Here is a 26,357-nt window from a genome sequence, read left to right on the forward strand (position 1 = left end):
CGCTTGTCTCGCACGTCAGATTGGCCGAGCGGTCTAAGGCGCCAGATTTAAGCTCTGGTTCCCGTAAGGGAGCGTGGGTTCGAACCCCACATCTGACAATGCATTTTAAACATTCTGAAACTAACATACTCCCTTCATCTTATAGAACAAGTACATTACGCACAAACACGCCGTGGAGATTTTACTAGAGACGACAGTGACAGCAGTGCAGGCGTCGCACGTCCGATAGCTCGAGCGGCCGAAAACAAATAGCGGAACATATTTTTCTCGTGCCGAGTTTTAGCTCTTCTCACGGACGTTTCCGTGGTCGTTGTGTTGTGGCTCAGGGCTATTCCATTTTCCTTCCCTAAAAGGCAACGCGAGAGACTGTCAGGCAAATCCCAAGTGATCTGTACACGGACTAAGACGTCCGCACGTCTGGCAACATTCTCGCCAACTTGTATGCCGTGCCAACGACACGGGTTCATGTCCGATTACCGAAATTAGGCAGCGTTGGCCGTGGTTAGTGCTCGGCTGGGGACGAACTGGGAAGTCCGCGTGTCTTGGTTTCTTCAGTTTTGCCTTTTTCCTTCGTTTTTGGTGCTGCTGTGCGGTAATGGTACGGTCCAGCACGCTGACCCCCCTCTTGCTCTCGGTACGCAAAGGCGCGAACATGCGGCCACAGTCAAATGAAAGGGTCCGTTGTGTGTTTGTTGATGTGGCCTCTCCCAGTCGTTTCTAGCGCCTGTCCTCTACATATACGCCCATTTGCAAGCGTCAGCTTTTGCGTCAGCCGAGCAAAGTCGAGACAAGTCGACACATGGGGACACACGATGCTGTGAATCGTAATCCGCACTAGCCTACGAGGGGAGAAGGGAAACCATTCGTACCGTTGAAAACACTCTCCTGGGTAAAGGAGACAACTTCCGTGCGATGTCCGGGCTTCGAACCCGGAGCAGCTACTTGGGAAGCAACCATGCTGACCGACACACCACCACCGCCTTCTGCTACGCGCTGCTTGCGCCGTGATGTGTCGCCTTCCCTCCTGGCGCCAGAGGCCGAAGGCGATAGCGCTGCAGGCGCTCAACGCCGAGTGCGACGCGAGCACCACTGAACCCGATTTCCTGGTGCTGCTAGGGCGACATACCGTAACTAGGCGCAGAACTGACTTTCTCTGATAAATTGGCCCTTTAATGCGCATCAGGGCGAACACGAAATTTCTAATATGAAGTACTCACTGACGATCCAAAGGCGTTTCAGTATGCATGCGTCGGTACCACCGGGGCAGAGCCTAAGTATTGTAAAGTGAAGGCCGACAGTTAGAGCCTCACATGAAGTATTTCATTGGCTTCCCACGAGTGCGTAATGCAAAGCGTGGCTGTTGCTAGGAAACGGTCTTATTCGCCGTTCGTTAATATCTAGTTTTCTTTGCATCAATGTGAAAATGTTCCTATTACTAAATACAGTTTTGCTAGTTACAGTTCAAACTGGAAGCGACGGAAGAAAGCGGTCCAATGCGCCACATTGGTTCCCGAAAGCGAGGGTGCGTTTAGTACGCCACATCTGACATTGCGTCTTACATATTATTAAACTCACATAATTCCATTCTACCGAAAAAAGAAAGAGGTTTCGGAGTGAGGCTCCTGAGATCTTGCTAGAGATGGAAGTCACTGGAGCGCTTGTCTCGCACGTCAGATTGGCCGAGCGGTCTAAGGCGCCAGATTTAAGCTCTGGTTCCCGTAAGGGAGCGTGGGTTCGAACCCCACATCTGACAATGCATTTTAAACATTCTGAAACTAACATACTCCCTTCATCTTATAGAACAAGTACATTACGCACAAACACGCCGTGGAGATTTTACTAGAGACGACAGTGACAGCAGTGCAGGCGTCGCACGTCCGATAGCTCGAGCGGCCGAAAACAAATAGCGGAACATATTTTTCTCGTGCCGAGTTTTAGCTCTTCTCACGGACGTTTCCGTGGTCGTTGTGTTGTGGCTCAGGGCTATTCCATTTTCCTTCCCTAAAAGGCAACGCGAGAGACTGTCAGGCAAATCCCAAGTGATCTGTACACGGACTAAGACGTCCGCACGTCTGGCAACATTCTCGCCAACTTGTATGCCGTGCCAACGACACGGGTTCATGTCCGATTACCGAAATTAGGCAGCGTTGGCCGTGGTTAGTGCTCGGCTGGGGACGAACTGGGAAGTCCGCGTGTCTTGGTTTCTTCAGTTTTGCCTTTTTCCTTCGTTTTTGGTGCTGCTGTGCGGTAATGGTACGGTCCAGCACGCTGACCCCCCTCTTGCTCTCGGTACGCAAAGGCGCGAACATGCGGCCACAGTCAAATGAAAGGGTCCGTTGTGTGTTTGTTGATGTGGCCTCTCCCAGTCGTTTCTAGCGCCTGTCCTCTACATATACGCCCATTTGCAAGCGTCAGCTTTTGCGTCAGCCGAGCAAAGTCGAGACAAGTCGACACATGGGGACACACGATGCTGTGAATCGTAATCCGCACTAGCCTACGAGGGGAGAAGGGAAACCATTCGTACCGTTGAAAACACTCTCCTGGGTAAAGGAGACAACTTCCGTGCGATGTCCGGGCTTCGAACCCGGAGCAGCTACTTGGGAAGCAACCATGCTGACCGACACACCACCACCGCCTTCTGCTACGCGCTGCTTGCGCCGTGATGTGTCGCCTTCCCTCCTGGCGCCAGAGGCCGAAGGCGATAGCGCTGCAGGCGCTCAACGCCGAGTGCGACGCGAGCACCACTGAACCCGATTTCCTGGTGCTGCTAGGGCGACATACCGTAACTAGGCGCAGAACTGACTTTCTCTGATAAATTGGCCCTTTAATGCGCATCAGGGCGAACACGAAATTTCTAATATGAAGTACTCACTGACGATCCAAAGGCGTTTCAGTATGCATGCGTCGGTACCACCGGGGCAGAGCCTAAGTATTGTAAAGTGAAGGCCGACAGTTAGAGCCTCACATGAAGTATTTCATTGGCTTCCCACGAGTGCGTAATGCAAAGCGTGGCTGTTGCTAGGAAACGGTCTTATTCGCCGTTCGTTAATATCTAGTTTTCTTTGCATCAATGTGAAAATGTTCCTATTACTAAATACAGTTTTGCTAGTTACAGTTCAAACTGGAAGGGACGGAAGAAAGCGGTCCAATGCGCCACATTGGTTCCCGAAAGCGAGGGTGCGTTTAGTACGCCACATCTGACATTGCGTCTTACATATTATTAAACTCACATAATTCCATTCTACCGAAAAAAGAAAGAGGTTTCGGAGTGAGGCTCCTGAGATCTTGCTAGAGATGGAAGTCACTGGAGCGCTTGTCTCGCACGTCAGATTGGCCGAGCGGTCTAAGGCGCCAGATTTAAGCTCTGGTTCCCGTAAGGGAGCGTGGGTTCGAACCCCACATCTGACAATGCATTTTAAACATTCTGAAACTAACATACTCCCTTCATCTTATAGAACAAGTACATTACGCACAAACACGCCGTGGAGATTTTACTAGAGACGACAGTGACAGCAGTGCAGGCGTCGCACGTCCGATAGCTCGAGCGGCCGAAAACAAATAGCGGAACATATTTTTCTCGTGCCGAGTTTTAGCTCTTCTCACGGACGTTTCCGTGGTCGTTGTGTTGTGGCTCAGGGCTATTCCATTTTCCTTCCCTAAAAGGCAACGCGAGAGACTGTCAGGCAAATCCCAAGTGATCTGTACACGGACTAAGACGTCCGCACGTCTGGCAACATTCTCGCCAACTTGTATGCCGTGCCAACGACACGGGTTCATGTCCGATTACCGAAATTAGGCAGCGTTGGCCGTGGTTAGTGCTCGGCTGGGGACGAACTGGGAAGTCCGCGTGTCTTGGTTTCTTCAGTTTTGCCTTTTTCCTTCGTTTTTGGTGCTGCTGTGCGGTAATGGTACGGTCCAGCACGCTGACCCCCCTCTTGCTCTCGGTACGCAAAGGCGCGAACATGCGGCCACAGTCAAATGAAAGGGTCCGTTGTGTGTTTGTTGATGTGGCCTCTCCCAGTCGTTTCTAGCGCCTGTCCTCTACATATACGCCCATTTGCAAGCGTCAGCTTTTGCGTCAGCCGAGCAAAGTCGAGACAAGTCGACACATGGGGACACACGATGCTGTGAATCGTAATCCGCACTAGCCTACGAGGGGAGAAGGGAAACCATTCGTACCGTTGAAAACACTCTCCTGGGTAAAGGAGACAACTTCCGTGCGATGTCCGGGCTTCGAACCCGGAGCAGCTACTTGGGAAGCAACCATGCTGACCGACACACCACCACCGCCTTCTGCTACGCGCTGCTTGCGCCGTGATGTGTCGCCTTCCCTCCTGGCGCCAGAGGCCGAAGGCGATAGCGCTGCAGGCGCTCAACGCCGAGTGCGACGCGAGCACCACTGAACCCGATTTCCTGGTGCTGCTAGGGCGACATACCGTAACTAGGCGCAGAACTGACTTTCTCTGATAAATTGGCCCTTTAATGCGCATCAGGGCGAACACGAAATTTCTAATATGAAGTACTCACTGACGATCCAAAGGCGTTTCAGTATGCATGCGTCGGTACCACCGGGGCAGAGCCTAAGTATTGTAAAGTGAAGGCCGACAGTTAGAGCCTCACATGAAGTATTTCATTGGCTTCCCACGAGTGCGTAATGCAAAGCGTGGCTGTTGCTAGGAAACGGTCTTATTCGCCGTTCGTTAATATCTAGTTTTCTTTGCATCAATGTGAAAATGTTCCTATTACTAAATACAGTTTTGCTAGTTACAGTTCAAACTGGAAGCGACGGAAGAAAGCGGTCCAATGCGCCACATTGGTTCCCGAAAGCGAGGGTGCGTTTAGTACGCCACATCTGACATTGCGTCTTACATATTATTAAACTCACATAATTCCATTCTACCGAAAAAAGAAAGAGGTTTCGGAGTGAGGCTCCTGAGATCTTGCTAGAGATGGAAGTCACTGGAGCGCTTGTCTCGCACGTCAGATTGGCCGAGCGGTCTAAGGCGCCAGATTTAAGCTCTGGTTCCCGTAAGGGAGCGTGGGTTCGAACCCCACATCTGACAATGCATTTTAAACATTCTGAAACTAACATACTCCCTTCATCTTATAGAACAAGTACATTACGCACAAACACGCCGTGGAGATTTTACTAGAGACGACAGTGACAGCAGTGCAGGCGTCGCACGTCCGATAGCTCGAGCGGCCGAAAACAAATAGCGGAACATATTTTTCTCGTGCCGAGTTTTAGCTCTTCTCACGGACGTTTCCGTGGTCGTTGTGTTGTGGCTCAGGGCTATTCCATTTTCCTTCCCTAAAAGGCAACGCGAGAGACTGTCAGGCAAATCCCAAGTGATCTGTACACGGACTAAGACGTCCGCACGTCTGGCAACATTCTCGCCAACTTGTATGCCGTGCCAACGACACGGGTTCATGTCCGATTACCGAAATTAGGCAGCGTTGGCCGTGGTTAGTGCTCGGCTGGGGACGAACTGGGAAGTCCGCGTGTCTTGGTTTCTTCAGTTTTGCCTTTTTCCTTCGTTTTTGGTGCTGCTGTGCGGTAATGGTACGGTCCAGCACGCTGACCCCCCTCTTGCTCTCGGTACGCAAAGGCGCGAACATGCGGCCACAGTCAAATGAAAGGGTCCGTTGTGTGTTTGTTGATGTGGCCTCTCCCAGTCGTTTCTAGCGCCTGTCCTCTACATATACGCCCATTTGCAAGCGTCAGCTTTTGCGTCAGCCGAGCAAAGTCGAGACAAGTCGACACATGGGGACACACGATGCTGTGAATCGTAATCCGCACTAGCCTACGAGGGGAGAAGGGAAACCATTCGTACCGTTGAAAACACTCTCCTGGGTAAAGGAGACAACTTCCGTGCGATGTCCGGGCTTCGAACCCGGAGCAGCTACTTGGGAAGCAACCATGCTGACCGACACACCACCACCGCCTTCTGCTACGCGCTGCTTGCGCCGTGATGTGTCGCCTTCCCTCCTGGCGCCAGAGGCCGAAGGCGATAGCGCTGCAGGCGCTCAACGCCGAGTGCGACGCGAGCACCACTGAACCCGATTTCCTGGTGCTGCTAGGGCGACATACCGTAACTAGGCGCAGAACTGACTTTCTCTGATAAATTGGCCCTTTAATGCGCATCAGGGCGAACACGAAATTTCTAATATGAAGTACTCACTGACGATCCAAAGGCGTTTCAGTATGCATGCGTCGGTACCACCGGGGCAGAGCCTAAGTATTGTAAAGTGAAGGCCGACAGTTAGAGCCTCACATGAAGTATTTCATTGGCTTCCCACGAGTGCGTAATGCAAAGCGTGGCTGTTGCTAGGAAACGGTCTTATTCGCCGTTCGTTAATATCTAGTTTTCTTTGCATCAATGTGAAAATGTTCCTATTACTAAATACAGTTTTGCTAGTTACAGTTCAAACTGGAAGCGACGGAAGAAAGCGGTCCAATGCGCCACATTGGTTCCCGAAAGCGAGGGTGCGTTTAGTACGCCACATCTGACATTGCGTCTTACATATTATTAAACTCACATAATTCCATTCTACCGAAAAAAGAAAGAGGTTTCGGAGTGAGGCTCCTGAGATCTTGCTAGAGATGGAAGTCACTGGAGCGCTTGTCTCGCACGTCAGATTGGCCGAGCGGTCTAAGGCGCCAGATTTAAGCTCTGGTTCCCGTAAGGGAGCGTGGGTTCGAACCCCACATCTGACAATGCATTTTAAACATTCTGAAACTAACATACTCCCTTCATCTTATAGAACAAGTACATTACGCACAAACACGCCGTGGAGATTTTACTAGAGACGACAGTGACAGCAGTGCAGGCGTCGCACGTCCGATAGCTCGAGCGGCCGAAAACAAATAGCGGAACATATTTTTCTCGTGCCGAGTTTTAGCTCTTCTCACGGACGTTTCCGTGGTCGTTGTGTTGTGGCTCAGGGCTATTCCATTTTCCTTCCCTAAAAGGCAACGCGAGAGACTGTCAGGCAAATCCCAAGTGATCTGTACACGGACTAAGACGTCCGCACGTCTGGCAACATTCTCGCCAACTTGTATGCCGTGCCAACGACACGGGTTCATGTCCGATTACCGAAATTAGGCAGCGTTGGCCGTGGTTAGTGCTCGGCTGGGGACGAACTGGGAAGTCCGCGTGTCTTGGTTTCTTCAGTTTTGCCTTTTTCCTTCGTTTTTGGTGCTGCTGTGCGGTAATGGTACGGTCCAGCACGCTGACCCCCCTCTTGCTCTCGGTACGCAAAGGCGCGAACATGCGGCCACAGTCAAATGAAAGGGTCCGTTGTGTGTTTGTTGATGTGGCCTCTCCCAGTCGTTTCTAGCGCCTGTCCTCTACATATACGCCCATTTGCAAGCGTCAGCTTTTGCGTCAGCCGAGCAAAGTCGAGACAAGTCGACACATGGGGACACACGATGCTGTGAATCGTAATCCGCACTAGCCTACGAGGGGAGAAGGGAAACCATTCGTACCGTTGAAAACACTCTCCTGGGTAAAGGAGACAACTTCCGTGCGATGTCCGGGCTTCGAACCCGGAGCAGCTACTTGGGAAGCAACCATGCTGACCGACACACCACCACCGCCTTCTGCTACGCGCTGCTTGCGCCGTGATGTGTCGCCTTCCCTCCTGGCGCCAGAGGCCGAAGGCGATAGCGCTGCAGGCGCTCAACGCCGAGTGCGACGCGAGCACCACTGAACCCGATTTCCTGGTGCTGCTAGGGCGACATACCGTAACTAGGCGCAGAACTGACTTTCTCTGATAAATTGGCCCTTTAATGCGCATCAGGGCGAACACGAAATTTCTAATATGAAGTACTCACTGACGATCCAAAGGCGTTTCAGTATGCATGCGTCGGTACCACCGGGGCAGAGCCTAAGTATTGTAAAGTGAAGGCCGACAGTTAGAGCCTCACATGAAGTATTTCATTGGCTTCCCACGAGTGCGTAATGCAAAGCGTGGCTGTTGCTAGGAAACGGTCTTATTCGCCGTTCGTTAATATCTAGTTTTCTTTGCATCAATGTGAAAATGTTCCTATTACTAAATACAGTTTTGCTAGTTACAGTTCAAACTGGAAGCGACGGAAGAAAGCGGTCCAATGCGCCACATTGGTTCCCGAAAGCGAGGGTGCGTTTAGTACGCCACATCTGACATTGCGTCTTACATATTATTAAACTCACATAATTCCATTCTACCGAAAAAAGAAAGAGGTTTCGGAGTGAGGCTCCTGAGATCTTGCTAGAGATGGAAGTCACTGGAGCGCTTGTCTCGCACGTCAGATTGGCCGAGCGGTCTAAGGCGCCAGATTTAAGCTCTGGTTCCCGTAAGGGAGCGTGGGTTCGAACCCCACATCTGACAATGCATTTTAAACATTCTGAAACTAACATACTCCCTTCATCTTATAGAACAAGTACATTACGCACAAACACGCCGTGGAGATTTTACTAGAGACGACAGTGACAGCAGTGCAGGCGTCGCACGTCCGATAGCTCGAGCGGCCGAAAACAAATAGCGGAACATATTTTTCTCGTGCCGAGTTTTAGCTCTTCTCACGGACGTTTCCGTGGTCGTTGTGTTGTGGCTCAGGGCTATTCCATTTTCCTTCCCTAAAAGGCAACGCGAGAGACTGTCAGGCAAATCCCAAGTGATCTGTACACGGACTAAGACGTCCGCACGTCTGGCAACATTCTCGCCAACTTGTATGCCGTGCCAACGACACGGGTTCATGTCCGATTACCGAAATTAGGCAGCGTTGGCCGTGGTTAGTGCTCGGCTGGGGACGAACTGGGAAGTCCGCGTGTCTTGGTTTCTTCAGTTTTGCCTTTTTCCTTCGTTTTTGGTGCTGCTGTGCGGTAATGGTACGGTCCAGCACGCTGACCCCCCTCTTGCTCTCGGTACGCAAAGGCGCGAACATGCGGCCACAGTCAAATGAAAGGGTCCGTTGTGTGTTTGTTGATGTGGCCTCTCCCAGTCGTTTCTAGCGCCTGTCCTCTACATATACGCCCATTTGCAAGCGTCAGCTTTTGCGTCAGCCGAGCAAAGTCGAGACAAGTCGACACATGGGGACACACGATGCTGTGAATCGTAATCCGCACTAGCCTACGAGGGGAGAAGGGAAACCATTCGTACCGTTGAAAACACTCTCCTGGGTAAAGGAGACAACTTCCGTGCGATGTCCGGGCTTCGAACCCGGAGCAGCTACTTGGGAAGCAACCATGCTGACCGACACACCACCACCGCCTTCTGCTACGCGCTGCTTGCGCCGTGATGTGTCGCCTTCCCTCCTGGCGCCAGAGGCCGAAGGCGATAGCGCTGCAGGCGCTCAACGCCGAGTGCGACGCGAGCACCACTGAACCCGATTTCCTGGTGCTGCTAGGGCGACATACCGTAACTAGGCGCAGAACTGACTTTCTCTGATAAATTGGCCCTTTAATGCGCATCAGGGCGAACACGAAATTTCTAATATGAAGTACTCACTGACGATCCAAAGGCGTTTCAGTATGCATGCGTCGGTACCACCGGGGCAGAGCCTAAGTATTGTAAAGTGAAGGCCGACAGTTAGAGCCTCACATGAAGTATTTCATTGGCTTCCCACGAGTGCGTAATGCAAAGCGTGGCTGTTGCTAGGAAACGGTCTTATTCGCCGTTCGTTAATATCTAGTTTTCTTTGCATCAATGTGAAAATGTTCCTATTACTAAATACAGTTTTGCTAGTTACAGTTCAAACTGGAAGCGACGGAAGAAAGCGGTCCAATGCGCCACATTGGTTCCCGAAAGCGAGGGTGCGTTTAGTACGCCACATCTGACATTGCGTCTTACATATTATTAAACTCACATAATTCCATTCTACCGAAAAAAGAAAGAGGTTTCGGAGTGAGGCTCCTGAGATCTTGCTAGAGATGGAAGTCACTGGAGCGCTTGTCTCGCACGTCAGATTGGCCGAGCGGTCTAAGGCGCCAGATTTAAGCTCTGGTTCCCGTAAGGGAGCGTGGGTTCGAACCCCACATCTGACAATGCATTTTAAACATTCTGAAACTAACATACTCCCTTCATCTTATAGAACAAGTACATTACGCACAAACACGCCGTGGAGATTTTACTAGAGACGACAGTGACAGCAGTGCAGGCGTCGCACGTCCGATAGCTCGAGCGGCCGAAAACAAATAGCGGAACATATTTTTCTCGTGCCGAGTTTTAGCTCTTCTCACGGACGTTTCCGTGGTCGTTGTGTTGTGGCTCAGGGCTATTCCATTTTCCTTCCCTAAAAGGCAACGCGAGAGACTGTCAGGCAAATCCCAAGTGATCTGTACACGGACTAAGACGTCCGCACGTCTGGCAACATTCTCGCCAACTTGTATGCCGTGCCAACGACACGGGTTCATGTCCGATTACCGAAATTAGGCAGCGTTGGCCGTGGTTAGTGCTCGGCTGGGGACGAACTGGGAAGTCCGCGTGTCTTGGTTTCTTCAGTTTTGCCTTTTTCCTTCGTTTTTGGTGCTGCTGTGCGGTAATGGTACGGTCCAGCACGCTGACCCCCCTCTTGCTCTCGGTACGCAAAGGCGCGAACATGCGGCCACAGTCAAATGAAAGGGTCCGTTGTGTGTTTGTTGATGTGGCCTCTCCCAGTCGTTTCTAGCGCCTGTCCTCTACATATACGCCCATTTGCAAGCGTCAGCTTTTGCGTCAGCCGAGCAAAGTCGAGACAAGTCGACACATGGGGACACACGATGCTGTGAATCGTAATCCGCACTAGCCTACGAGGGGAGAAGGGAAACCATTCGTACCGTTGAAAACACTCTCCTGGGTAAAGGAGACAACTTCCGTGCGATGTCCGGGCTTCGAACCCGGAGCAGCTACTTGGGAAGCAACCATGCTGACCGACACACCACCACCGCCTTCTGCTACGCGCTGCTTGCGCCGTGATGTGTCGCCTTCCCTCCTGGCGCCAGAGGCCGAAGGCGATAGCGCTGCAGGCGCTCAACGCCGAGTGCGACGCGAGCACCACTGAACCCGATTTCCTGGTGCTGCTAGGGCGACATACCGTAACTAGGCGCAGAACTGACTTTCTCTGATAAATTGGCCCTTTAATGCGCATCAGGGCGAACACGAAATTTCTAATATGAAGTACTCACTGACGATCCAAAGGCGTTTCAGTATGCATGCGTCGGTACCACCGGGGCAGAGCCTAAGTATTGTAAAGTGAAGGCCGACAGTTAGAGCCTCACATGAAGTATTTCATTGGCTTCCCACGAGTGCGTAATGCAAAGCGTGGCTGTTGCTAGGAAACGGTCTTATTCGCCGTTCGTTAATATCTAGTTTTCTTTGCATCAATGTGAAAATGTTCCTATTACTAAATACAGTTTTGCTAGTTACAGTTCAAACTGGAAGCGACGGAAGAAAGCGGTCCAATGCGCCACATTGGTTCCCGAAAGCGAGGGTGCGTTTAGTACGCCACATCTGACATTGCGTCTTACATATTATTAAACTCACATAATTCCATTCTACCGAAAAAAGAAAGAGGTTTCGGAGTGAGGCTCCTGAGATCTTGCTAGAGATGGAAGTCACTGGAGCGCTTGTCTCGCACGTCAGATTGGCCGAGCGGTCTAAGGCGCCAGATTTAAGCTCTGGTTCCCGTAAGGGAGCGTGGGTTCGAACCCCACATCTGACAATGCATTTTAAACATTCTGAAACTAACATACTCCCTTCATCTTATAGAACAAGTACATTACGCACAAACACGCCGTGGAGATTTTACTAGAGACGACAGTGACAGCAGTGCAGGCGTCGCACGTCCGATAGCTCGAGCGGCCGAAAACAAATAGCGGAACATATTTTTCTCGTGCCGAGTTTTAGCTCTTCTCACGGACGTTTCCGTGGTCGTTGTGTTGTGGCTCAGGGCTATTCCATTTTCCTTCCCTAAAAGGCAACGCGAGAGACTGTCAGGCAAATCCCAAGTGATCTGTACACGGACTAAGACGTCCGCACGTCTGGCAACATTCTCGCCAACTTGTATGCCGTGCCAACGACACGGGTTCATGTCCGATTACCGAAATTAGGCAGCGTTGGCCGTGGTTAGTGCTCGGCTGGGGACGAACTGGGAAGTCCGCGTGTCTTGGTTTCTTCAGTTTTGCCTTTTTCCTTCGTTTTTGGTGCTGCTGTGCGGTAATGGTACGGTCCAGCACGCTGACCCCCCTCTTGCTCTCGGTACGCAAAGGCGCGAACATGCGGCCACAGTCAAATGAAAGGGTCCGTTGTGTGTTTGTTGATGTGGCCTCTCCCAGTCGTTTCTAGCGCCTGTCCTCTACATATACGCCCATTTGCAAGCGTCAGCTTTTGCGTCAGCCGAGCAAAGTCGAGACAAGTCGACACATGGGGACACACGATGCTGTGAATCGTAATCCGCACTAGCCTACGAGGGGAGAAGGGAAACCATTCGTACCGTTGAAAACACTCTCCTGGGTAAAGGAGACAACTTCCGTGCGATGTCCGGGCTTCGAACCCGGAGCAGCTACTTGGGAAGCAACCATGCTGACCGACACACCACCACCGCCTTCTGCTACGCGCTGCTTGCGCCGTGATGTGTCGCCTTCCCTCCTGGCGCCAGAGGCCGAAGGCGATAGCGCTGCAGGCGCTCAACGCCGAGTGCGACGCGAGCACCACTGAACCCGATTTCCTGGTGCTGCTAGGGCGACATACCGTAACTAGGCGCAGAACTGACTTTCTCTGATAAATTGGCCCTTTAATGCGCATCAGGGCGAACACGAAATTTCTAATATGAAGTACTCACTGACGATCCAAAGGCGTTTCAGTATGCATGCGTCGGTACCTACCGGGGCAGAGCCTAAGTATTGTAAAGTGAAGGCCGACAGTTAGAGCCTCACATGAAGTATTTCATTGGCTTCCCACGAGTGCGTAATGCAAAGCGTGGCTGTTGCTAGGAAACGGTCTTATTCGCCGTTCGTTAATATCTAGTTTTCTTTGCATCAATGTGAAAATGTTCCTATTACTAAATACAGTTTTGCTAGTTACAGTTCAAACTGGAAGCGACGGAAGAAAGCGGTCCAATGCGCCACATTGGTTCCCGAAAGCGAGGGTGCGTTTAGTACGCCACATCTGACATTGCGTCTTACATATTATTAAACTCACATAATTCCATTCTACCGAAAAAAGAAAGAGGTTTCGGAGTGAGGCTCCTGAGATCTTGCTAGAGATGGAAGTCACTGGAGCGCTTGTCTCGCACGTCAGATTGGCCGAGCGGTCTAAGGCGCCAGATTTAAGCTCTGGTTCCCGTAAGGGAGCGTGGGTTCGAACCCCACATCTGACAATGCATTTTAAACATTCTGAAACTAACATACTCCCTTCATCTTATAGAACAAGTACATTACGCACAAACACGCCGTGGAGATTTTACTAGAGACGACAGTGACAGCAGTGCAGGCGTCGCACGTCCGATAGCTCGAGCGGCCGAAAACAAATAGCGGAACATATTTTTCTCGTGCCGAGTTTTAGCTCTTCTCACGGACGTTTCCGTGGTCGTTGTGTTGTGGCTCAGGGCTATTCCATTTTCCTTCCCTAAAAGGCAACGCGAGAGACTGTCAGGCAAATCCCAAGTGATCTGTACACGGACTAAGACGTCCGCACGTCTGGCAACATTCTCGCCAACTTGTATGCCGTGCCAACGACACGGGTTCATGTCCGATTACCGAAATTAGGCAGCGTTGGCCGTGGTTAGTGCTCGGCTGGGGACGAACTGGGAAGTCCGCGTGTCTTGGTTTCTTCAGTTTTGCCTTTTTCCTTCGTTTTTGGTGCTGCTGTGCGGTAATGGTACGGTCCAGCACGCTGACCCCCCTCTTGCTCTCGGTACGCAAAGGCGCGAACATGCGGCCACAGTCAAATGAAAGGGTCCGTTGTGTGTTTGTTGATGTGGCCTCTCCCAGTCGTTTCTAGCGCCTGTCCTCTACATATACGCCCATTTGCAAGCGTCAGCTTTTGCGTCAGCCGAGCAAAGTCGAGACAAGTCGACACATGGGGACACACGATGCTGTGAATCGTAATCCGCACTAGCCTACGAGGGGAGAAGGGAAACCATTCGTACCGTTGAAAACACTCTCCTGGGTAAAGGAGACAACTTCCGTGCGATGTCCGGGCTTCGAACCCGGAGCAGCTACTTGGGAAGCAACCATGCTGACCGACACACCACCACCGCCTTCTGCTACGCGCTGCTTGCGCCGTGATGTGTCGCCTTCCCTCCTGGCGCCAGAGGCCGAAGGCGATAGCGCTGCAGGCGCTCAACGCCGAGTGCGACGCGAGCACCACTGAACCCGATTTCCTGGTGCTGCTAGGGCGACATACCGTAACTAGGCGCAGAACTGACTTTCTCTGATAAATTGGCCCTTTAATGCGCATCAGGGCGAACACGAAATTTCTAATATGAAGTACTCACTGACGATCCAAAGGCGTTTCAGTATGCATGCGTCGGTACCACCGGGGCAGAGCCTAAGTATTGTAAAGTGAAGGCCGACAGTTAGAGCCTCACATGAAGTATTTCATTGGCTTCCCACGAGTGCGTAATGCAAAGCGTGGCTGTTGCTAGGAAACGGTCTTATTCGCCGTTCGTTAATATCTAGTTTTCTTTGCATCAATGTGAAAATGTTCCTATTACTAAATACAGTTTTGCTAGTTACAGTTCAAACTGGAAGCGACGGAAGAAAGCGGTCCAATGCGCCACATTGGTTCCCGAAAGCGAGGGTGCGTTTAGTACGCCACATCTGACATTGCGTCTTACATATTATTAAACTCACATAATTCCATTCTACCGAAAAAAGAAAGAGGTTTCGGAGTGAGGCTCCTGAGATCTTGCTAGAGATGGAAGTCACTGGAGCGCTTGTCTCGCACGTCAGATTGGCCGAGCGGTCTAAGGCGCCAGATTTAAGCTCTGGTTCCCGTAAGGGAGCGTGGGTTCGAACCCCACATCTGACAATGCATTTTAAACATTCTGAAACTAACATACTCCCTTCATCTTATAGAACAAGTACATTACGCACAAACACGCCGTGGAGATTTTACTAGAGACGACAGTGACAGCAGTGCAGGCGTCGCACGTCCGATAGCTCGAGCGGCCGAAAACAAATAGCGGAACATATTTTTCTCGTGCCGAGTTTTAGCTCTTCTCACGGACGTTTCCGTGGTCGTTGTGTTGTGGCTCAGGGCTATTCCATTTTCCTTCCCTAAAAGGCAACGCGAGAGACTGTCAGGCAAATCCCAAGTGATCTGTACACGGACTAAGACGTCCGCACGTCTGGCAACATTCTCGCCAACTTGTATGCCGTGCCAACGACACGGGTTCATGTCCGATTACCGAAATTAGGCAGCGTTGGCCGTGGTTAGTGCTCGGCTGGGGACGAACTGGGAAGTCCGCGTGTCTTGGTTTCTTCAGTTTTGCCTTTTTCCTTCGTTTTTGGTGCTGCTGTGCGGTAATGGTACGGTCCAGCACGCTGACCCCCCTCTTGCTCTCGGTACGCAAAGGCGCGAACATGCGGCCACAGTCAAATGAAAGGGTCCGTTGTGTGTTTGTTGATGTGGCCTCTCCCAGTCGTTTCTAGCGCCTGTCCTCTACATATACGCCCATTTGCAAGCGTCAGCTTTTGCGTCAGCCGAGCAAAGTCGAGACAAGTCGACACATGGGGACACACGATGCTGTGAATCGTAATCCGCACTAGCCTACGAGGGGAGAAGGGAAACCATTCGTACCGTTGAAAACACTCTCCTGGGTAAAGGAGACAACTTCCGTGCGATGTCCGGGCTTCGAACCCGGAGCAGCTACTTGGGAAGCAACCATGCTGACCGACACACCACCACCGCCTTCTGCTACGCGCTGCTTGCGCCGTGATGTGTCGCCTTCCCTCCTGGCGCCAGAGGCCGAAGGCGATAGCGCTGCAGGCGCTCAACGCCGAGTGCGACGCGAGCACCACTGAACCCGATTTCCTGGTGCTGCTAGGGCGACATACCGTAACTAGGCGCAGAACTGACTTTCTCTGATAAATTGGCCCTTTAATGCGCATCAGGGCGAACACGAAATTTCTAATATGAAGTACTCACTGACGATCCAAAGGCGTTTCAGTATGCATGCGTCGGTACCACCGGGGCAGAGCCTAAGTATTGTAAAGTGAAGGCCGACAGTTAGAGCCTCACATGAAGTATTTCATTGGCTTCCCACGAGTGCGTAATGCAAAGCGTGGCTGTTGCTAGGAAACGGTCTTATTCGCCGTTCGTTAATATCTAGTTTTCTTTGCATCAATGTGAAAATGTTCCTATTACTAAATACAGTTTTGCTAGTTACAGTTCAAACTGGAAGCGACGGAAGAAAGCGGTCCAATGCGCCACATTGGTTCCCGAAAGCGAGGGTGCGTTTAGTACGCCACATCTGACATTGCGTCTTACATATTATTAAACTCACATAATTCCATTCTACCGAAAAAAGAAAGAGGTTTCGGAGTGAGGCTCCTGAGATCTTGCTAGAGATGGAAGTCACTGGAGCGCTTGTCTCGCACGTCAGATTGGCCGAGCGGTCTAAGGCGCCAGATTTAAGCTCTGGTTCCCGTAAGGGAGCGTGGGTTCGAACCCCACATCTGACAATGCATTTTAAACATTCTGAAACTAACATACTCCCTTCATCTTATAGAACAAGTACATTACGCACAAACACGCCGTGGAGATTTTACTAGAGACGACAGTGACAGCAGTGCAGGCGTCGCACGTCCGATAGCTCGAGCGGCCGAAAACAAATAGCGGAACATATTTTTCTCGTGCCGAGTTTTAGCTCTTCTCACGGACGTTTCCGTGGTCGTTGTGTTGTGGCTCAGGGCTATTCCATTTTCCTTCCCTAAAAGGCAACGCGAGAGACTGTCAGGCAAATCCCAAGTGATCTGTACACGGACTAAGACGTCCGCACGTCTGGCAACATTCTCGCCAACTTGTATGCCGTGCCAACGACACGGGTTCATGTCCGATTACCGAAATTAGGCAGCGTTGGCCGTGGTTAGTGCTCGGCTGGGGACGAACTGGGAAGTCCGCGTGTCTTGGTTTCTTCAGTTTTGCCTTTTTCCTTCGTTTTTGGTGCTGCTGTGCGGTAATGGTACGGTCCAGCACGCTGACCCCCCCTCTTGCTCTCGGTACGCAAAGGCGCGAACATGCGGCCACAGTCAAATGAAAGGGTCCGTTGTGTGTTTGTTGATGTGGCCTCTCCCAGTCGTTTCTAGCGCCTGTCCTCTACATATACGCCCATTTGCAAGCGTCAGCTTTTGCGTCAGCCGAGCAAAGTCGAGACAAGTCGACACATGGGGACACACGATGCTGTGAATCGTAATCCGCACTAGCCTACGAGGGGAGAAGGGAAACCATTCGTACCGTTGAAAACACTCTCCTGGGTAAAGGAGACAACTTCCGTGCGATGTCCGGGCTTCGAACCCGGAGCAGCTACTTGGGAAGCAACCATGCTGACCGACACACCACCACCGCCTTCTGCTACGCGCTGCTTGCGCCGTGATGTGTCGCCTTCCCTCCTGGCGCCAGAGGCCGAAGGCGATAGCGCTGCAGGCGCTCAACGCCGAGTGCGACGCGAGCACCACTGAACCCGATTTCCTGGTGCTGCTAGGGCGACATACCGTAACTAGGCGCAGAACTGACTTTCTCTGATAAATTGGCCCTTTAATGCGCATCAGGGCGAACACGAAATTTCTAATATGAAGTACTCACTGACGATCCAAAGGCGTTTCAGTATGCATGCGTCGGTACCACCGGGGCAGAGCCTAAGTATTGTAAAGTGAAGGCCGACAGTTAGAGCCTCACATGAAGTATTTCATTGGCTTCCCACGAGTGCGTAATGCAAAGCGTGGCTGTTGCTAGGAAACGGTCTTATTCGCCGTTCGTTAATATCTAGTTTTCTTTGCATCAATGTGAAAATGTTCCTATTACTAAATACAGTTTTGCTAGTTACAGTTCAAACTGGAAGCGACGGAAGAAAGCGGTCCAATGCGCCACATTGGTTCCCGAAAGCGAGGGTGCGTTTAGTACGCCACATCTGACATTGCGTCTTACATATTATTAAACTCACATAATTCCATTCTACCGAAAAAAGAAAGAGGTTTCGGAGTGAGGCTCCTGAGATCTTGCTAGAGATGGAAGTCACTGGAGCGCTTGTCTCGCACGTCAGATTGGCCGAGCGGTCTAAGGCGCCAGATTTAAGCTCTGGTTCCCGTAAGGGAGCGTGGGTTCGAACCCCACATCTGACAATGCATTTTAAACATTCTGAAACTAACATACTCCCTTCATCTTATAGAACAAGTACATTACGCACAAACACGCCGTGGAGATTTTACTAGAGACGACAGTGACAGCAGTGCAGGCGTCGCACGTCCGATAGCTCGAGCGGCCGAAAACAAATAGCGGAACATATTTTTCTCGTGCCGAGTTTTAGCTCTTCTCACGGACGTTTCCGTGGTCGTTGTGTTGTGGCTCAGGGCTATTCCATTTTCCTTCCCTAAAAGGCAACGCGAGAGACTGTCAGGCAAATCCCAAGTGATCTGTACACGGACTAAGACGTCCGCACGTCTGGCAACATTCTCGCCAACTTGTATGCCGTGCCAACGACACGGGTTCATGTCCGATTACCGAAATTAGGCAGCGTTGGCCGTGGTTAGTGCTCGGCTGGGGACGAACTGGGAAGTCCGCGTGTCTTGGTTTCTTCAGTTTTGCCTTTTTCCTTCGTTTTTGGTGCTGCTGTGCGGTAATGGTACGGTCCAGCACGCTGACCCCCCTCTTGCTCTCGGTACGCAAAGGCGCGAACATGCGGCCACAGTCAAATGAAAGGGTCCGTTGTGTGTTTGTTGATGTGGCCTCTCCCAGTCGTTTCTAGCGCCTGTCCTCTACATATACGCCCATTTGCAAGCGTCAGCTTTTGCGTCAGCCGAGCAAAGTCGAGACAAGTCGACACATGGGGACACACGATGCTGTGAATCGTAATCCGCACTAGCCTACGAGGGGAGAAGGGAAACCATTCGTACCGTTGAAAACACTCTCCTGGGTAAAGGAGACAACTTCCGTGCGATGTCCGGGCTTCGAACCCGGAGCAGCTACTTGGGAAGCAACCATGCTGACCGACACACCACCACCGCCTTCTGCTACGCGCTGCTTGCGCCGTGATGTGTCGCCTTCCCTCCTGGCGCCAGAGGCCGAAGGCGATAGCGCTGCAGGCGCTCAACGCCGAGTGCGACGCGAGCACCACTGAACCCGATTTCCTGGTGCTGCTAGGGCGACATACCGTAACTAGGCGCAGAACTGACTTTCTCTGATAAATTGGCCCTTTAATGCGCATCAGGGCGAACACGAAATTTCTAATATGAAGTACTCACTGACGATCCAAAGGCGTTTCAGTATGCATGCGTCGGTACCACCGGGGCAGAGCCTAAGTATTGTAAAGTGAAGGCCGACAGTTAGAGCCTCACATGAAGTATTTCATTGGCTTCCCACGAGTGCGTAATGCAAAGCGTGGCTGTTGCTAGGAAACGGTCTTATTCGCCGTTCGTTAATATCTAGTTTTCTTTGCATCAATGTGAAAATGTTCCTATTACTAAATACAGTTTTGCTAGTTACAGTTCAAACTGGAAGCGACGGAAGAAAGCGGTCCAATGCGCCACATTGGTTCCCGAAAGCGAGGGTGCGTTTAGTACGCCACATCTGACATTGCGTCTTACATATTATTAAACTCACATAATTCCATTCTACCGAAAAAAGAAAGAGGTTTCGGAGTGAGGCTCCTGAGATCTTGCTAGAGATGGAAGTCACTGGAGCGCTTGTCTCGCACGTCAGATTGGCCGAGCGGTCTAAGGCGCCAGATTTAAGCTCTGGTTCCCGTAAGGGAGCGTGGGTTCGAACCCCACATCTGACAATGCATTTTAAACATTCTGAAACTAACATACTCCCTTCATCTTATAGAACAAGTACATTACGCACAAACACGCCGTGGAGATTTTACTAGAGACGACAGTGACAGCAGTGCAGGCGTCGCACGTCCGATAGCTCGAGCGGCCGAAAACAAATAGCGGAACATATTTTTCTCGTGCCGAGTTTTAGCTCTTCTCACGGACGTTTCCGTGGTCGTTGTGTTGTGGCTCAGGGCTATTCCATTTTCCTTCCCTAAAAGGCAACGCGAGAGACTGTCAGGCAAATCCCAAGTGATCTGTACACGGACTAAGACGTCCGCACGTCTGGCAACATTCTCGCCAACTTGTATGCCGTGCCAACGACACGGGTTCATGTCCGATTACCGAAATTAGGCAGCGTTGGCCGTGGTTAGTGCTCGGCTGGGGACGAACTGGGAAGTCCGCGTGTCTTGGTTTCTTCAGTTTTGCCTTTTTCCTTCGTTTTTGGTGCTGCTGTGCGGTAATGGTACGGTCCAGCACGCTGACCCCCCTCTTGCTCTCGGTACGCAAAGGCGCGAACATGCGGCCACAGTCAAATGAAAGGGTCCGTTGTGTGTTTGTTGATGTGGCCTCTCCCAGTCGTTTCTAGCGCCTGTCCTCTACATATACGCCCATTTGCAAGCGTCAGCTTTTGCGTCAGCCGAGCAAAGTCGAGACAAGTCGACACATGGGGACACACGATGCTGTGAATCGTAATCCGCACTAGCCTACGAGGGGAGAAGGGAAACCATTCGTACCGTTGAAAACACTCTCCTGGGTAAAGGAGACAACTTCCGTGCGATGTCCGGGCTTCGAACCCGGAGCAGCTACTTGGGAAGCAACCATGCTGACCGACACACCACCACCGCCTTCTGCTACGCGCTGCTTGCGCCGTGATGTGTCGCCTTCCCTCCTGGCGCCAGAGGCCGAAGGCGATAGCGCTGCAGGCGCTCAACGCCGAGTGCGACGCGAGCACCACTGAACCCGATTTCCTGGTGCTGCTAGGGCGACATACCGTAACTAGGCGCAGAACTGACTTTCTCTGATAAATTGGCCCTTTAATGCGCATCAGGGCGAACACGAAATTTCTAATATGAAGTACTCACTGACGATCCAAAGGCGTTTCAGTATGCATGCGTCGGTACCACCGGGGCAGAGCCTAAGTATTGTAAAGTGAAGGCCGACAGTTAGAGCCTCACATGAAGTATTTCATTGGCTTCCCACGAGTGCGTAATGCAAAGCGTGGCTGTTGCTAGGAAACGGTCTTATTCGCCGTTCGTTAATATCTAGTTTTCTTTGCATCAATGTGAAAATGTTCCTATTACTAAATACAGTTTTGCTAGTTACAGTTCAAACTGGAAGCGACGGAAGAAAGCGGTCCAATGCGCCACATTGGTTCCCGAAAGCGAGGGTGCGTTTAGTACGCCACATCTGACATTGCGTCTTACATATTATTAAACTCACATAATTCCATTCTACCGAAAAAAGAAAGAGGTTTCGGAGTGAGGCTCCTGAGATCTTGCTAGAGATGGAAGTCACTGGAGCGCTTGTCTCGCACGTCAGATTGGCCGAGCGGTCTAAGGCGCCAGATTTAAGCTCTGGTTCCCGTAAGGGAGCGTGGGTTCGAACCCCACATCTGACAATGCATTTTAAACATTCTGAAACTAACATACTCCCTTCATCTTATAGAACAAGTACATTACGCACAAACACGCCGTGGAGATTTTACTAGAGACGACAGTGACAGCAGTGCAGGCGTCGCACGTCCGATAGCTCGAGCGGCCGAAAACAAATAGCGGAACATATTTTTCTCGTGCCGAGTTTTAGCTCTTCTCACGGACGTTTCCGTGGTCGTTGTGTTGTGGCTCAGGGCTATTCCATTTTCCTTCCCTAAAAGGCAACGCGAGAGACTGTCAGGCAAATCCCAAGTGATCTGTACACGGACTAAGACGTCCGCACGTCTGGCAACATTCTCGCCAACTTGTATGCCGTGCCAACGACACGGGTTCATGTCCGATTACCGAAATTAGGCAGCGTTGGCCGTGGTTAGTGCTCGGCTGGGGACGAACTGGGAAGTCCGCGTGTCTTGGTTTCTTCAGTTTTGCCTTTTTCCTTCGTTTTTGGTGCTGCTGTGCGGTAATGGTACGGTCCAGCACGCTGACCCCCCTCTTGCTCTCGGTACGCAAAGGCGCGAACATGCGGCCACAGTCAAATGAAAGGGTCCGTTGTGTGTTTGTTGATGTGGCCTCTCCCAGTCGTTTCTAGCGCCTGTCCTCTACATATACGCCCATTTGCAAGCGTCAGCTTTTGCGTCAGCCGAGCAAAGTCGAGACAAGTCGACACATGGGGACACACGATGCTGTGAATCGTAATCCGCACTAGCCTACGAGGGGAGAAGGGAAACCATTCGTACCGTTGAAAACACTCTCCTGGGTAAAGGAGACAACTTCCGTGCGATGTCCGGGCTTCGAACCCGGAGCAGCTACTTGGGAAGCAACCATGCTGACCGACACACCACCACCGCCTTCTGCTACGCGCTGCTTGCGCCGTGATGTGTCGCCTTCCCTCCTGGCGCCAGAGGCCGAAGGCGATAGCGCTGCAGGCGCTCAACGCCGAGTGCGACGCGAGCACCACTGAACCCGATTTCCTGGTGCTGCTAGGGCGACATACCGTAAATAGGCGCAGAACTGACTTTCTCTGATAAATTGGCCCTTTAATGCGCATCAGGGCGAACACGAAATTTCTAATATGAAGTACTCACTGACGATCCAAAGGCGTTTCAGTATGCATGCGTCGGTACCACCGGGGCAGAGCCTAAGTATTGTAAAGTGAAGGCCGACAGTTAGAGCCTCACATGAAGTATTTCATTGGCTTCCCACGAGTGCGTAATGCAAAGCGTGGCTGTTGCTAGGAAACGGTCTTATTCGCCGTTCGTTAATATCTAGTTTTCTTTGCATCAATGTGAAAATGTTCCTATTACTAAATACAGTTTTGCTAGTTACAGTTCAAACTGGAAGCGACGGAAGAAAGCGGTCCAATGCGCCACATTGGTTCCCGAAAGCGAGGGTGCGTTTAGTACGCCACATCTGACATTGCGTCTTACATATTATTTAACTCCACATAATTCCATTCTACCGAAAAAAGAAAGAGGTTTCGGAGTGAGGCTCCTGAGATCTTGCTAGAGATTGGAAGTCACTGGAGCGCTTGTCTCGCACGTCAGATTGGCCGAGCGGTCTAAGGCGCCAGATTTAAGCTCTGGTTCCCGTAAGGGAGCGTGGGTTCGAACCCCACATCTGACAATGCATTTTAAACATTCTGAAACTAACATACTCCCTTCATCTTATAGAACAAGTACATTACGCACAAACACGCCGTGGAGATTTTACTAGAGACGACAGTGACAGCAGTGCAGGCGTCGCACGTCCGATAGCTCGAGCGGCCGAAAACAAATAGCGGAACATATTTTTCTCGTGCCGAGTTTTAGCTCTTCTCACGGACGTTTCCGTGGTCGTTGTGTTGTGGCTCAGGGCTATTCCATTTTCCTTTCCCTAAAAGGCAACGCGAGAGACTGTCAGGCAAATCCCAAGTGATCTGTACACGGACTAAGACGTCCGCACGTCTGGCAACATTCTCGCCAACTTGTATGCCGTGCCAACGACACGGGTTCATGTCCGATTACCGAAATTAGGCAGCGTTGGCCGTGGTTAGTGCTCGGCTGGGGACGAACTAGGAAGTCCGCGTGTCTTGGTTTCTTCAGTTTTGCCTTTTTCCTTCGTTTTTGGTGCTGCTGTGCGGTAATGGTACGGTTCCAGCACGCTGACCCCCCTCTTGCTCTCGGTACGCAAAGGCGCGAACATGCGGCCACAGTCAAATGAAAGGGTCCGTTGTGTGTTTGTTGATGTGGCCTCTCCCAGTCGTTTCTAGCGCCTGTCCTCTGCATATACGGCCCAATTTGCAAGCGTCAGCTTTCGCGTCAGCCGAGCAAAGTCGAGACAAGTCGACACATGGGGACACACGATGCTGTGAATCGTAATCCGCACTAGCCTACGAGGGGAGAAGGGAAACCATTCGTACCGTTGAAAACACTCTCCTGAGTAAAGGAGACAACTTCCGTGCGATGTCCGGGCTTCGAACCCGGAGCAGCTACTTGGGAAGCAACCATGCTGACCGACACACCACCACCGCCTTCTGCTACGCGCTGCTTGCGCCGTGATGTGTCGCCTTCCCTCCTGGCGCCAGAGGCCGAAGGCGATAGCGCTGCAGGCGCTCAACGCCGAGTGCGACGCGAGCACCACTGAACCCGATTTCCTGGTGCTGCTAGGGCGACATACCGTAACTAGGCGCAGAACTGACTTTCTCTGATAAATTGGCCCTTTAATGCGCATCAGGGCGAACACGAAATTTCTAATATGAAGTACTCACTGACGATCCAAAGGCGTTTTCCAGTATGCATGCGTCGGTACCACCGGGGCAGAGCCTAAGTATTGTAAAGTGAAAGCCGACAGTTAGAGCCTCACATGAAGTATTTCATTGGCTTCCCACGAGTGCGTAATGCAAAGCGTGGCTGTTGCTAGGAAACGGTCTTATTCGCCGTTCGTTAATATCTAGTTCTTTTCTTTGCATCAATGTGAAAATGTTCCTATTACTAAATACAGTTTTGCTAGTTACAGTTCAAACTGGAAGCGACGGAAGAAAGCGGTCCAATGCGCCACATTGGTTCCCGAAAGCGAGGGTGCGTTTAGTACGCACATCTGACATTGCGTCTTACATATTATTAAACTCACATAATTCCATTCTACCGAAAAAAGAAGAGGTTTCGGAGTGAGGCTCCTGAGATCTTGCTAGAGATGGAAGTCACTGGAGCGCTTGTCTCGCACGTCAGATTGGCCGAGCGGTCTAAGGCGCCAGATTTAAGCTCTGGTTCCCGTAAGGGAGCGTGGGTTCGAACCCCACATCTGACAATGCATTTTAAACATTCTGAAACTAACATACTCCCTTCATCTTATAGAACAAGTACATTACGCACAAACACGCCGTGGAGATTTTACTAGAGGACGACAGTGACAGCAGTGCAGGCGTCGCACGTCCGATAGCTCGAGCGGGCCGAAAACAAATAGCGGAACATATTTTTCTCGTGCCGAGTTTTAGCTCTTCTCACGGACGTTTCCGTGGTCGTTGTGTTGTGGCTCAGGGCTATTCCATTTTCCTTCCCTAAAAGGCAACGCGAGAGACTGTCAGGCAAATCCCAAGTGATCTGTACACGGACTAAGACGTCCGCACGTCTGGCAACATTCTCGCCAACTTGTATGCCGTGCCAACGACACGGGTTCATGTCCGATTACCGAAATTAGGCAGCGTTGGCCGTGGTTAGTGCTCGGCTGGGGACGAACTAGGAAGTCCGCGTGTCTTGGTTTCTTCAGTTTTGCCTTTTTCCTTCGTTTTTGGTGCTGCTGTGCGGTAATGGTACGGTCCAGCACGCTGACCCCCCTCTTGCTCTCGGTACGCAAAGGCGCGAACATGCGGCCCACAGTCAAATGAAAGGGTCCGTTGTGTGTTTGTTGATGTGGCCTCTCCCAGTCGTTTCTAGCGCCTGTCCTCTGCATATACGCCCATTTGCAAGCGTCAGCTTTCGCGTCAGCCGAGCAAAGTCGAGACAAGTCGGACACATGGGGACACACGATGCTGTGAATCGTAATCCGCACTAGCCTACGAGGGGAGAAGGGAAACCATTCGTACCGTTGAAAACACTCTCCTGAGTAAAGGAGACAACTTTCCGTGCGATGTCCGGGCTTCGAACCCGGAGCAGCTACTTGGGAAGCAACCATGCTGACCGACACACCACCACCGCCTTCTGCTACGCGCTGCTTGCGCCGTGATGTGTCGCCTTCCCTCCTGGCGCCAGAGGCCGAAGGCGATAGCGCTGCAGGCGCTCAACGCCGAGTGCGACGCGAGCACCACTGAACCCGATTTCCTGGTGCTGCTAGGGCGACATACCGTAACTAGGCGCAGAACTGACTTTCTCTGATAAATTGGCCCTTTAATGCGCATCAGGGCGAACACCAAATTTCTAATATGAAGTACTCACTGACGATCCAAAGGCGTTTCAGTATGCATGCGTCGGTACCACCGGGGCAGAGCCTAAGTATTGTAAAGTGAAGGCCGACAGTTAGAGCCTCACATGAAGTATTTCATTGGCTTCCCACGAGTGCGTAATGCAAAGCGTGGCTGTTGCTAGGAAACGGTCTTATTCGCCGTTCCGTTAATATCTAGTTTTCTTTGCATCAATGTGAAAATGTTCCTATTACTAATACAGTTTTGCTAGTTACAGTTCAAACTGGAAGCGACGGAAGAAAGCGGTCCAATGCGCCACATTGGTTCCCGAAA

The 26,357-nt window shown here is 51.3% G+C and overlaps 16 non-coding genes across 16 annotated transcripts; all 16 read left to right on the plus strand.

The window, feature by feature from the left end:
• Positions 1-14: 14 nt before the first annotated feature.
• Positions 15-98, plus strand: Trnal-uaa. Its single transcript has one exon. It is a non-coding gene; the product is annotated as a tRNA-Leu (tRNA).
• A 1,571-nt stretch (positions 99-1,669) lies between these two features.
• On the plus strand, positions 1,670-1,753 carry Trnal-uaa. Its single transcript has one exon. It is a non-coding gene; the product is annotated as a tRNA-Leu (tRNA).
• Positions 1,754-3,324: 1,571 nt separating this feature from the next.
• Positions 3,325-3,408, plus strand: Trnal-uaa. The gene has a single exon. It is a non-coding gene; the product is annotated as a tRNA-Leu (tRNA).
• A 1,571-nt stretch (positions 3,409-4,979) lies between these two features.
• Positions 4,980-5,063, plus strand: Trnal-uaa. The gene has a single exon. It is a non-coding gene; the product is annotated as a tRNA-Leu (tRNA).
• A 1,571-nt stretch (positions 5,064-6,634) lies between these two features.
• Trnal-uaa lies at positions 6,635-6,718 on the plus strand. Its single transcript has one exon. It is a non-coding gene; the product is annotated as a tRNA-Leu (tRNA).
• A 1,571-nt stretch (positions 6,719-8,289) lies between these two features.
• On the plus strand, positions 8,290-8,373 carry Trnal-uaa. The gene has a single exon. It is a non-coding gene; the product is annotated as a tRNA-Leu (tRNA).
• Positions 8,374-9,944: 1,571 nt separating this feature from the next.
• Trnal-uaa lies at positions 9,945-10,028 on the plus strand. Its single transcript has one exon. It is a non-coding gene; the product is annotated as a tRNA-Leu (tRNA).
• A 1,571-nt stretch (positions 10,029-11,599) lies between these two features.
• Trnal-uaa lies at positions 11,600-11,683 on the plus strand. The gene has a single exon. It is a non-coding gene; the product is annotated as a tRNA-Leu (tRNA).
• A 1,572-nt stretch (positions 11,684-13,255) lies between these two features.
• On the plus strand, positions 13,256-13,339 carry Trnal-uaa. The gene has a single exon. It is a non-coding gene; the product is annotated as a tRNA-Leu (tRNA).
• Positions 13,340-14,910: 1,571 nt separating this feature from the next.
• Trnal-uaa lies at positions 14,911-14,994 on the plus strand. The gene has a single exon. It is a non-coding gene; the product is annotated as a tRNA-Leu (tRNA).
• A 1,571-nt stretch (positions 14,995-16,565) lies between these two features.
• On the plus strand, positions 16,566-16,649 carry Trnal-uaa. The gene has a single exon. It is a non-coding gene; the product is annotated as a tRNA-Leu (tRNA).
• A 1,572-nt stretch (positions 16,650-18,221) lies between these two features.
• On the plus strand, positions 18,222-18,305 carry Trnal-uaa. Its single transcript has one exon. It is a non-coding gene; the product is annotated as a tRNA-Leu (tRNA).
• Positions 18,306-19,876: 1,571 nt separating this feature from the next.
• Trnal-uaa lies at positions 19,877-19,960 on the plus strand. Its single transcript has one exon. It is a non-coding gene; the product is annotated as a tRNA-Leu (tRNA).
• Positions 19,961-21,531: 1,571 nt separating this feature from the next.
• On the plus strand, positions 21,532-21,615 carry Trnal-uaa. Its single transcript has one exon. It is a non-coding gene; the product is annotated as a tRNA-Leu (tRNA).
• A 1,573-nt stretch (positions 21,616-23,188) lies between these two features.
• On the plus strand, positions 23,189-23,272 carry Trnal-uaa. Its single transcript has one exon. It is a non-coding gene; the product is annotated as a tRNA-Leu (tRNA).
• A 1,578-nt stretch (positions 23,273-24,850) lies between these two features.
• Trnal-uaa lies at positions 24,851-24,934 on the plus strand. The gene has a single exon. It is a non-coding gene; the product is annotated as a tRNA-Leu (tRNA).
• The last annotated feature ends 1,423 nt before the right edge of the window (positions 24,935-26,357 follow it).

The sequence above is a fragment of the Schistocerca americana genome, unplaced genomic scaffold (genome assembly GCF_021461395.2).
Source record: "Schistocerca americana isolate TAMUIC-IGC-003095 unplaced genomic scaffold, iqSchAmer2.1 HiC_scaffold_469, whole genome shotgun sequence".
NCBI classification, from domain to species: Eukaryota; Metazoa; Arthropoda; class Insecta; order Orthoptera; family Acrididae; genus Schistocerca; species Schistocerca americana.